Source organism: Ahaetulla prasina, chromosome 6 (genome assembly GCF_028640845.1).
Source record: "Ahaetulla prasina isolate Xishuangbanna chromosome 6, ASM2864084v1, whole genome shotgun sequence".
NCBI lineage: Eukaryota > Metazoa > Chordata > Lepidosauria > Squamata > Colubridae > Ahaetulla > Ahaetulla prasina.
The window spans coordinates 72,175,927-72,188,075 of NC_080544.1; positions in this window are offsets into that span (position 1 = coordinate 72,175,927).

Below are 12,149 nucleotides of genomic sequence, written 5' to 3' on the forward strand. Positions count from 1 at the left end.
AATCCTGCAAAGCTGGGAAAGCTATGGTAGCATGTCCTGAAATACTGAAGGCCCACACTTGAACACTCATCAACATCAGTTCTACTTCACATTTTTGTTTACTTTTGTACAGATATCAGAGTACAAAATAGAAGAGTACAAAATGGATAATCAGAAGTGAAGGGCACATGTGTATAAAATTTGATGTGTTTCAGCTATATCTGTCACTGTGTGTAATAGGGTGAGGGGCAATCTGATTCCAGATTTGCATTTTGCAATTTGATATGTATACCCCAGCACAAAATACACAATCCCACCCATCCAGTGCAAAGGGCACACATGTATAAAATTGAATGCATGTTCCTTTAAAATTTTCAAAACTTGGAGGCCAATCACTTATAGAGCACCACCTCATATTTAAATATGGGACTTGAATTTTTACCAAAATGCCTCTTTACACTTAATGGGAACGATTGGGTATATTACTCATATATCCACTATAATAGGTATAATATTTATTCTGGAAATATTTATAGCACAAGACCTGTTCTGTACAATGTAAAGTTCTTTTCCTTTTTGTTTTCAGAGTTCCAATATTAAGAACAGTCTAGGCCATAACCATGCCATAAACATGTATTTTATTTTATAATAAAACACACAATTAAAATGAACTACTTTGAAATATTACTTGAATAAGTGTGCATAGACTTATACAATAGACAATCTCTGTATTTATTTCAGGATTTAATTAAGATTCTCAAAGCTGATGTAAAGAAGGAGTATATGTTTTATGTTAATGTTTGTGATGTCTTGTTGGTTTTCTGTTTTCTTTTGTTAAAAAATAAAAAAAGATTTTTTTTAAAAAAAGATTCTCAATAAAACTAATCACTGTTCATTGTCCCTGTATTCACCAGGTTATGGATTGGCTGTGGCCTTTAATATATTGTATTATAATTGACAGAACTGGAGGACCTCAATTGAAAAGAGGCTGTCTTAAGTTTGATTGTTTCAGTTGATAAACAAGGCTGATGTTTGTCAACCTAAGTATTATAGGGAGACAATGAGCTAGAAATTAGTTTCTGTAGCAGGAAAAAAAGCAATAAATGTATTTTTTTTAACTTGGGAAAAAATTAAACCTAAAGGACTGCCTGACTGAAAAGGAAAATATTTCTCTGTTTGTTTAATTCATTGCACTTTGACTTCCTGATTATATTTATTCATTATCTTGCCAGAATGATTCATTTGTCATTACAGACTCATTCTAGAATAGCCGTTGAAGTCTTTATTGGTTTGATTTAACACATTCTAGTTGCATTTTCCATTCCAAGAATATTTTAAAGAATGCTCACTGCTAAGAGTTTCAGCCATGACCACACGCATTTTGGCTGGATTTCTTATACCATCTGAGTTTCTTTTTTTGAGACAGAGTAAATTAAAAAATGCGTTCAACAAATTTACAAAAAAAGTTTAATTCAATTAAAAGCCCAAATCACAAATAGAAATGGTATCACTGCAAGGCTATGTTCACCTAAAAGAGTAATAAGCTTGATCAGTAATCTTGGATTTACATCTGAATTAACATGACTATGCTATATCTCTCAGAATGGCCAAATGTCTGTATATTTGTTACCACCTTTTTCTCCCCGTACTGAGTTTAGAACTGCTTTATTTAAGATTATACTCTGTCTTAACATTCATTATATGGGACTTCAGAGGGATTTGCCATATAAATATTAATTTATTTAAGGAAAAATTCATTTAAATGAAAACTAATATTAAATGGTAATTATAAAAATGTTAGCGTCGTATTTCACATGCCCTTTCTGAGGTAGAATAATGAGTTATTCTGTACAGACAAATGAGCTTGTGTAAAGTAAACATTAACCTTATGCTGAAATGTTTAAATCAGATTGTCGTTTCAGCTGAAGAATGATGAGAAGTGAAACATCTTCAAAGAAAAAAACCAGAAAGTCCAGTTGCTTCTTGAAAAAGCAAGGGACAACCATGACTCAGATGACTGATAATCTCCATAGACATTTAAATCAGATGATAATATTGATAATGTATATTAGAAAAACCAACATTTTAAACTTGTGGTACCATCACAGAAAAAGTCTTTTTCTTTGTCATTATTAGTATGATACTACTCTTCCTTATTTAGAAGAGGAAAATTGATTTGTTTTGAAAGATAAAAAAAGTGATGACATTTTCATGAAAGATGCAGTTTTTGCATTTACTTTTGTTGTGAGTGTTCAAGGGTTGTGAGTAAATGAATCCTTTAACTCATTGTATAATTATTTCCATAACCATCTACAGCCCTTTGCCATTCAGATAAATTCCCTTCAATAAAACCCGAAAGAAAGATTAGCAATATACACAGCAAGAGGACGAAAAAGTGTTAATATTAAATTTGGGAGCCATGGAGAGATCTAAATAGGAAAGGGTAAAACCAGATAATGGTGGTCCCTGGACTTCTACTGTGATTCATTATAGGAGGAAAGATAGAATAAGACTATGGTAACTATAAGAAGTGAACTCCAGTCTGAAGAAGAAATACTACTGAACTTTAATAAAAATGGGATAACATTAGACATGGGCCTAGTGATAACCAAGAATATGTAATCAGCTGTGTAATCTGGCATAGGGCCGGGTTATCTACGGGACCGCCTACTGCGACCAGATACCTCTCACCGACCCGTGCGCTCTAACAGGGAGGGACTCCTCAGGGTGCCGTCAGCTAGGCAGTGTCGTCTGGCGACGCCCAGGGGAAGGGCCTTCTCTGTGGGGGCTCCCGCCCTCTGGAACGAGCTCCCCCCAGGACTCCGTCAACTTCCGGACCTTCGAACCTTCCGTCGCGAGCTCAAGACACATTTATTCATCTGTGCAGGACTGGCTTAGATTTTAAATTTTATAGGGGTTTTAAATTGATTTTAATATTTATATTTCTATTTTTAATGATAGGGCATTGGAATAAGTTTTTTAAAGATTATTTTAATTTTGTATATTGATGTTTTATATGCCTGTGAACCGCCCTGAGTCCTTTGGGAGATAGGGTGGTATATAAATTTAAATAATAATAATAATAATAATAATAATAATAATAATAATAATAATCTGTAAATGGGCATAATTTCAGGCACAATTGAACTCTAGCCTCAGCATAGGATTTTACGAGAAATACAATGAGGAGCTATATTTTAGTCATTTCCCAATACTTCCAAGATATTAGATTAGAAAAAACTTCGAATAAACCAATACAGCTCTTCTGACATTTTTATATTTTAAAACTTTGGTAGTAAAATTTGGAAACTTCTTGAATGACCAAACCATGATGATGAGATTAGGGCCCATCTAGTGATGACCAGAAGAAAAAAAAAAGGTTGTATTATCTATGAAAGTAAAAGATAAGGAAAGGATCTGAATGAAGTTATTTGATCCTGTGGAGTGAAGTTGATAATACAGGCAAGAAACAGAAGGCTTAACTGTAATTGTGACTGAAAGGGTTGAAATGTATATTTTCTAAGTAGCTATGGGCATATAGAAGATAGGAATCTGTGCAACAATGATATTTCACTTTAAGGAACGGCGATAATGAGAGAACCTGAGATGAATTTAGAGACTAATTGTTTAATATTCTGAATGAATGAAATTCTGATGATAATTGTGCAGTATTCTGTTAAGAAATGAAAATGAACAAGAAAATAGAAAGAAAGGGTTTTTTTCAGGTGAGGAATGATAGCAGATGAAATGTCCCTGTGAGCATTTCTGCAAGTGGGGACAACACTGCAGTGGAATCACTGGCTAAAAATAAGAAGAGATACTTGGGATTGCTCATTTTTACTCTGAAAGAACTGCTTCTTGCAAGGAGACCACGGGAACTAAATTTAAATTCTTTACATTTTAATTATTTTACAACCACAGAAAGATACCCTGAATGGCAGTGAAGATTTTCAGTTAGTATAGTGGTGAAATCTGAAACAGTTTACTATGATTCTCTGGCTGAGCATGTGCGCTATGCGCGCATGCAAAGTGAGCACGCACAGTGTATGGGAAAAGGAGGCATGTGGTAAGTAGAACAGCATGTGGGGAGGGGGGTGATCAGCTGTCTCGCACAATCTTTTTTTTTTACTTTTAAAGCGATTTTTTACAACCTATTTGGCTTTTAAAAGTAAAAAAAGAGGCTCTGATGATCGTGTGGCTCAGCTGTGCATTGGCGGGGGTGGGGAGAAGCAGGGAGTTTTGCTACCAGTTCTCCGAACCACCCGCCGCCATCGCTACTGTAGCAGCCGATCCGGTCCGAACCAGGAGAATTTCACCCCTGAGTTAGTATTTTCTTTTTAAAATTAGGAAGGCGGGGGGAACACTACCTTAAAGTATTTTAATTTAAAGCAAAATGCTTAACAAAATTGGGATCCAAGAAAGTTTTAAACAGATAAAGGTGACAGTGAATAGAAAAAATAGAATAGAAGAAATATTTTTTGAAGAAAGTGACTTTGAAAATAGCAAAAATAGCAAATTAGACTTTGAGAACAAACCTTCATGGGAAAGCTGATTGATTATTATCAACAACAGTAGACAATTGGTGTATTTTATAAAAGAAAAAAAGAATAGTATTAGCTAAACTCTGAGTCTATAATGTGCTAAAGACAAAGAAAAGCAAAATAGAAAAAAAAGCCTGCCTTTTACTTTCACCATTAAAATAAACATACTTTCACTTTTTCAACATGGCAACCATAAGAAAAGTTGCTAAATTAGAAGTCACAGGGGTTCAGTAGAACAATTTACAGATAAAGGCATTTTACCAGATTAATTGCAGAAAATATTTGAAACATTTGGCAAAAGATGACTGCAATGGTTAAAAATGAAATGGAAAAAGGCTCCATAGGGCAACTGGCTGCAAACTAGGACCCAAAGTGGAAGATTTGGAACATGACAGAAGTTATAAATAGAAAATGGGAGAAAGGTTTGGACAATTAGCATTACTGAAACTGAGAGATTCAACTGAAGCCAGAACTTTCCCCCTTTGGACAAAGGAATAGCAGTTAGAAAGAAGCCAAGAAAAATTATTTTAATATACAATTACTGTCGTAACATTATTATATGTAGAGAGATGGAAAGACTCAACACTACCTACTATGGAAGAATAGTTGGTGAAACTTACAAAACTTGCTAAGAGAGATAAACTATTTTCTTTGATTATAGAAAAGACACTATCTACATTTATTGGTGTCTCTTATAGACATTTTGTGTATTTTTTTTTTAAAAAATGAGCTTGTGATTTATAATGATGACTTTTGATGATGAGGCAGGATAGATTACTGAAAAAAAGATTATGACAGTATAACTTTTGAGAAAAGAGTTAAAAAAGGTATTTATTATCATTGTAAAGAATATTGAAAGTCACTTTTTTGTATCCTTTTTCTTTTTCTTCCATTTTTCTTAAACTATTTTTCTTTTCTTGATCTTTTTGTGTTCTCTTTGGTTTCTGTTTTCTTCCTTATTTTAGTTAGTTTAGTTTTTAGCTTCTTTTTTAAAATTTTCAATAAAATCACATTGAAAAAATAAGAAATGGCATGGATCACTTGGATAAAGAATGAATGAGAAAGTTGTAAGTCTATGCTTACAAAAAAAAATGTTTTAAATATGTAGTTCAAGCATTCCCATTTGTTTGTATACATGAAAAAGGAATTAGTATAAAACTAAGAATTGCCTGATGTCTTTTTTATGATGACTGAAAATTAGTGAAGGATACAAGGATGATGAGAGGTTCTGAATAGGATAACCATTTTGGGCAGTGTCAAGAATAGACATGGAACAAAAGGAAAAAAGGAAAAAGACTAAAAGCAGAACAATTGCAGACAAGAAAAAATTAATCTTGTTTGAAAAAGTAATTAAAAGATAAATTAATTTTCAAACAAAATTAATTGTAAGTATGTGTAAAGAAAAAGAATATGGAATCTGCTCAAAAGAGAGTGAGAATTATGTACAGAAGATTACAGAATCGTGTGAACTGATGCCAATGGGAACTGAGAAAGTGACACTTGTTGGAATCAAGTGAAAGAGACTGTGGTAACAAGAAAATATATATAAGTGAATGACAGCTGCAAAAAAAAAATGAAATTGAAAGATATATAGTATCTATAAAGTAAAAACAGTGGCATATAATGTTGTCAAAGAAAAGAGAAAAAGGGGAAACCAGAACAATTTGGATGTATAGCATACATATTGCATATTTGGATGCATATATAACATTTAACAGTACTTAGACAAATTAGCCAACTACAGGCACATCAAGATAATTTACATTTACACATCATTTAAATGAGACAATAAAAAAGCTAAGATAGAAACAAAAAGGTCAGAACAGGGCAAGCTACTGTATATAAACAGAAAGCAAACTCCACTCGTAGCATTGAAAATGTTATCTAGCTGGGTAATGAAACATCTCTAAGCAAACAACTAAGCTCAGAGAGCATCAAGGACTCTACAATACAACACTATTTTTTAAGTGTGTGAAGAAGATTGATCAGAGAGTCATAGGTGGAACAATTTATTAGAATTATCATTATATTCTTTGCCGTTAGATCCTTTTAGTGGTGGGATGGATCTCGAGTCTTTAAGTTTGTTGTTCACAAAATTATAAAAAGCACAATTGAATTTTGTGCGCAGAAAGTCTTCGTCTATCACGCTGTGGTCAGTGTTGGAAAAGGGTTCTTTTATTTGTAGTCCATAAATTGAGTTTGCGTTGTTGCAGAAGATGAGGTCAAGGCAGTTGTTGTGTCTTGTAATGTTAGTTACTAGTTGATCAAGACCTAGATTTGTAACAGCATTGTACAGGGTAGTGTGGATGGGTTCAGTTATACATTCGTTTGTTATCCAGTTAATAAGAGGTAGATTGAGGTCACCCAGGAAGATGAGAGAATATGGACAAGAGGTGGCCCATGTTAGTAGTGTGGTTAACATGTTTGCATGTGCAATGTCGTAATCAGGGGCTCTGTAGCATAGCAAGAAGCGAAGTGTGATGTTAAGGGACAGTTCATATACAATAGTTTCAGGAAGAGCGAGTTTATGTGCAACTTGAATATTTTTTAGATTCAGTGACATTTTGTAAAGGATAGCCACTCCACCTCCTCTGTGGGTTTCACGATCTGACCGAAAAACATGATACTCTTTGTCTGAAAAAATGGAGTCAGGGAGGGATGAGTTCAGCCATGTTTCGCATACAAATATAATGTCAAATGTATCAGTATTTAACAAGAGGAGAAATTCAGGCAATTTGTTTACAATGCTTCTTGCATTTATCAGTTTGCATTTGAAATCTGCAGTGTTTGGTGTTGAGGAAATAAGGGGTGTGCGTACCTAGTTCTGAACGATGGGTAGTTGGAGGTTCTGAAGAATGGGTGGTTGGAGGTTCTGTATGTCGGGTGATTGAATTATGAAGTAAAAGATGAAATGATTTGGGACACAATTAGTTTAGAGCACTGTATCAGAACTATGGTGATTTCTTTAAAAAATAAAACAATATATATTAATGTAATATTGATAAAAAGAAAAATGATAAAAAAGAAGTGATGTAAAAATGTGGAAATGTTGAAAAATGGTCAGGCTACAGATACCGTATAGTGTAAGATTTTTGCTCTTCAGCAAGATCATACAAAGTGTAAGAATTTACAAAGGACTTATTTGTACAATTGTTATAGAGAAAGCATACAATTAAATTAAATATGGAATGTTTTGCTTATTTATGGAATTGAAGATTGGTAACTGAATGTAGTATTTCCTTTCCCTTCCTTATTATTTTTACTCCCTTTTTGCTAAATGTTGCTTACCCTACAATAGAATAGCATGATGCATGCATATAGTAGGTGCAGTAATTAGTTTTAAATGTATTCCTATATCTGAACATTAGCACTTGTGGGCCATAAACTCTTTGCAACCAGATCTTGAAATGGCAGTCAAGCACACATGCATCCCCACTTGCGTGGCAGTGGGAGAGTCCGTGTATGTGTGCTCCATTTGCATGAGAGGCAGGCACGTGTGTATGCTGCTCAGGCAAAGGGAGCTGCCTGGTCATGCACATGCTGGCTGGCCACTTGTGTGGAACCATCCCCTCCCCCCCAGTCCACAAAGCCAGAAAGGATGGGGAACTCTGCATTAGCATACACATTTTAATAGCAATCTCTGTACCCTTTGCTGTCTTTTTCGCAATACAGAAGTAATCAGTGTCTGCACTAAGCTGAAATCAACCTATGATTTGTAAGCTACTTATAAGCCCCAGCAGTTTTTGTTTTTTTTAGTGTCATGTTTTTAGTTCATTTTTTTCACCTCAAAATAACTGGAGAAATGGGCATGTTAAAGTTATATGAGATAAAAGACATTTCCACCCCTTATATCATTCAACCTGATATACCAGGTGATATCACTGAATCACCTGATATGGCTCCTATGTATAATGTTCAGCATTCAAGCTGAATAATGTTGCCTACTTCTGTACTGAACTGTGGACTACTCTCGTTATCTTCTGCCACAGGAAATCAACATTATGTCAAAAATCCAAATCTACATTCCTTCCAGCATTAAAATTCTGAACAGTAACACAATGTGCTTTTAAACTAAAGAATTCATTTCCAGTATTTTTTAATAAATGTTGCTTATAGTGTAATACATTCCTTAGGTTAATAGCAGTAGAAATGGCTCTAACATCATCCAAATTTCTAAAAATTATTTTGCTCTGATACTAGTAATCTGCATCCAACCTTCTATCCATCCACTTTTATTTCCACTTTTACAAAATCTTTATTCAGTTTCAAAAGCAAACATTAAAATATAAACCAATATAAAGAAAAAAAGAGGGAAGGAAATAAAATAAAAAGTTTTATTATATAATTTCTTGATGTATTTTGGACACTTTTTATGTCCACTTTTAAGGTTTTGGTACGATTTTCTTTAAAAGCTCCGAATTTGTGCAAATGAATTATATACAAAGGAAGTATATGCAAGCACAAACCATTTCATTCCTTCACGTTTTTAATGACTGTTCTAATGATATCAGGGATTTAAAATTCCTTCCCTGTCATTTCTAACTCTATAAGAGTTATCTGGACTTTCCTTTGACAAAAAGGAGGCACATGGTAAACTCATTCTGCTGTGACCCAATAAATAAAATTCTGTTCTTAGAAAACTACAAGCAAGGAACATCAACAAAAAATAAGAATGATTTTTTGAAGAAAAGAATATAATCACCTAACATTGCTTGTTTTTGCAAATACAATATTTTCTACAATATTTTAAAATAAATGTGTATTTCTGAAAGTTTTATGATGCATGGAATAATGTTACTTTGTCCATCCAGAGCTCCAGGTGAACACACGAAGGAAGACAGTGCCTCCTAGTGGTCTACTTTGAAAATATATCTCTGATTATTATTAAAAAGTTACAGGCTAGTTTGCTTTTTAAACAAAATAAAGGTTTCCTTTGCTTTATGCTTTGCTATGAAATTTAGTATTGTTATCTGAGAGTTTGCTTCATAAAAATGCTATTATGCAATTAATTACAGTATAGACAACTTTGACACATGGCAAAACTGTAACAATTACATAGACTTCTGTAAAGCTTTTGACTCAGTAGTACATGATAAACTTCTCCTAAAACTAAAATCCTACGGCATCTCAGGATTGGATAACAGCTTTCCTGTCAAACAGACAACAAGTGGTCAAAATTGGCAATGCTCTATCAATTCCTGTTCCTGTCAAAAGTGGCGCTCCCCAAGGCAGCGTTCTTGGACCAACACTCTTCATATTATACATTAATGATCTCTGTGACCATATCACAAGTAATTGTGTTCTCTTTGCTGACTATGTCAAACTATTTAACACCACCAACAATACAGCTACCCTTCAAAAAGACCCTGACTTTGTATCTGAATGGTCTAAAACTTGGCAACTCCAAATCTCAACCAGCAAATGCTCGGTCTTACATATTGGAAAAAAGAACCTAAACACTAAGTACAAGCTTGATGGACATTACCTTACAGATGACCCCCATCCTGTTAAAGACCTTGGAGTTTTCATATCAAATGATCTAAGTGCCAAAGCCCACTGCAACTACATAGCAAAAAAGGCTCTAAGCGTTGTAAACCTAATCTTGCGTAGTTTCTTTTCCAAAAACACTACACTACTAACCAGAGCATATAAAACATTTGCTAGACCAATTCTCGAATACAGCTCGACTGTCTGGAACCCATACCACATTTCTGACATCAATACAATTGAATGTGTCCAGAAATATTTTACAAGAAGAGTTCTCCACTCCTCTGAATACAACAAAATACCTTATGCCACCAGACTTGAAATCCTGGGTTTAAAAAATTTAGAAGTACGCCGCCTTCGACATGACCTGAGTTTAACTCATAGAATCATCTATTACAATGTCCTTCCTGTCAAAGACTAATTCAGCTTCAATTGCAACAATACACAAGCACACAATAGATTTAAGCTTAATGTTAACCGCTCCAATCTTGATTGCAGAAAATATGACTTCAGTAACAGAGTTGTTAATGCTTGGAATACACTACCTGATTCTGTGGTCTCTTCCCAAAATCCCCAAAGCTTCAACCACAAACTGTCTACTATTGACCTCACCCCATTCCTAAGAGATCTGTAAGGGGTGTGCATAAGAGCACAAGTGTGCCTACCGTTCCTGTCCTGTTGTTTCCTTTCATTATATCCAATTAATATAGTTATTACATACTCATGCTTATATATATGCTTATATATTGTATAGTTATTTCATGCTTATGCTTATATATACTGTGTGACAAAAATAAATAAATAAAAATAAAATAAAATAAAAACTCTTTTCTGCCCTCACTCACACATTTATCCTCATCTTGTGTGGTGTTTAACTGCATCCTGTCTCCCGTATCTGCAACTGAATATCTACTGTGTTTACTTTAAACTCAGCAATGAAGTTTCAAAATCTAAATTAAACAATATAAATAATTATTATTTAAAATGTCATGAAATCTGTGCCAAAGAAAAATATTGCATCACTAGTAGTTTCAAAAACAGATAAATTATGAACATAATTTACATATCAACATATCTATCAAGAATATTTCTTTTTGTTTTCTCAAAATTCTTGTCCAAACCCAATATAACTATAACTTCTTAAAAATAGTTAGATTCCAAAGTTTTGGGACATAATTGAATATAAATCTTTATTAATATGTAAGGGTTTGCACATAAATCTTATGCAGAAGATTTATATGCAAACTGCAGAAATGGCATTGGTTGCACTTTTGGATGATTTCTGGTGGGAACGGGGTGGGAGTTGTGCATCCATCCTTGCTCTACTTGACCTCTCAGCAGCTTTCAATACCATCAACCATGGTATTTTCCTGAAGCGGCTTCAGGGGATGGGAGTGGAAGGCCTTGTGCTATCTTGGTTCACTTCCTTCCTCTGTGACTGCTCTCAGTCAGTGCTGATAGGAGGGGAGAGATCCAGTCCTCACCCACTGCTATGCGGGGTGCCACAGAGCTTGGTACTCTCTCCATTCCTGTTCAACATTTATATGAAGCTGCTGGGTGAGATCATCCATCACCATGAACTGAGGTTTTACCAATATGCTGATGATAATCAGTTGTATGTCTCAGCTCGTGGTGAGTTAAGTGATGCCATGTCTTCCCTCTCTCAGTGCCTGGAGGCTGTTAGGGGTTGATGGGGAGCAATGGGTTGAAACTAAACCCTGGCAAGATCGAATGGCTGTGGGTTTGGGGTTCGTTGGCTCAAGGAGAATTGCCATCTTTGGTCTTGGATGGGGTGGCATTACCCCAAACAGACCATGTGCGTAATCTGGGGGTTCTCCTGGACTCATGACTCCTGCTCGAAGAGTGGGTGACAGTTGCGGCCAGGAGGCCAAACTGTGCACCAGTTACGCCCTTTCCTGGACCAGCAATCCCTCACAGTCACTCATGCCTTAGTGCTGGTTGTCACCTTTAAAGCCCTTCATGGCTTGGAACCAGGTTATCTGAGGGACTGTCTCTTGCCAGTCACATCTACCCGACCCATTAGATCGGGGAGGCAGGGAATGCTGTGGGTCCCATCCCCAAGGGAGATACACCTGGTGGGACCCAGAAGAAGGGCCTTTTCCATGGTGGCTCCCTCTCTCT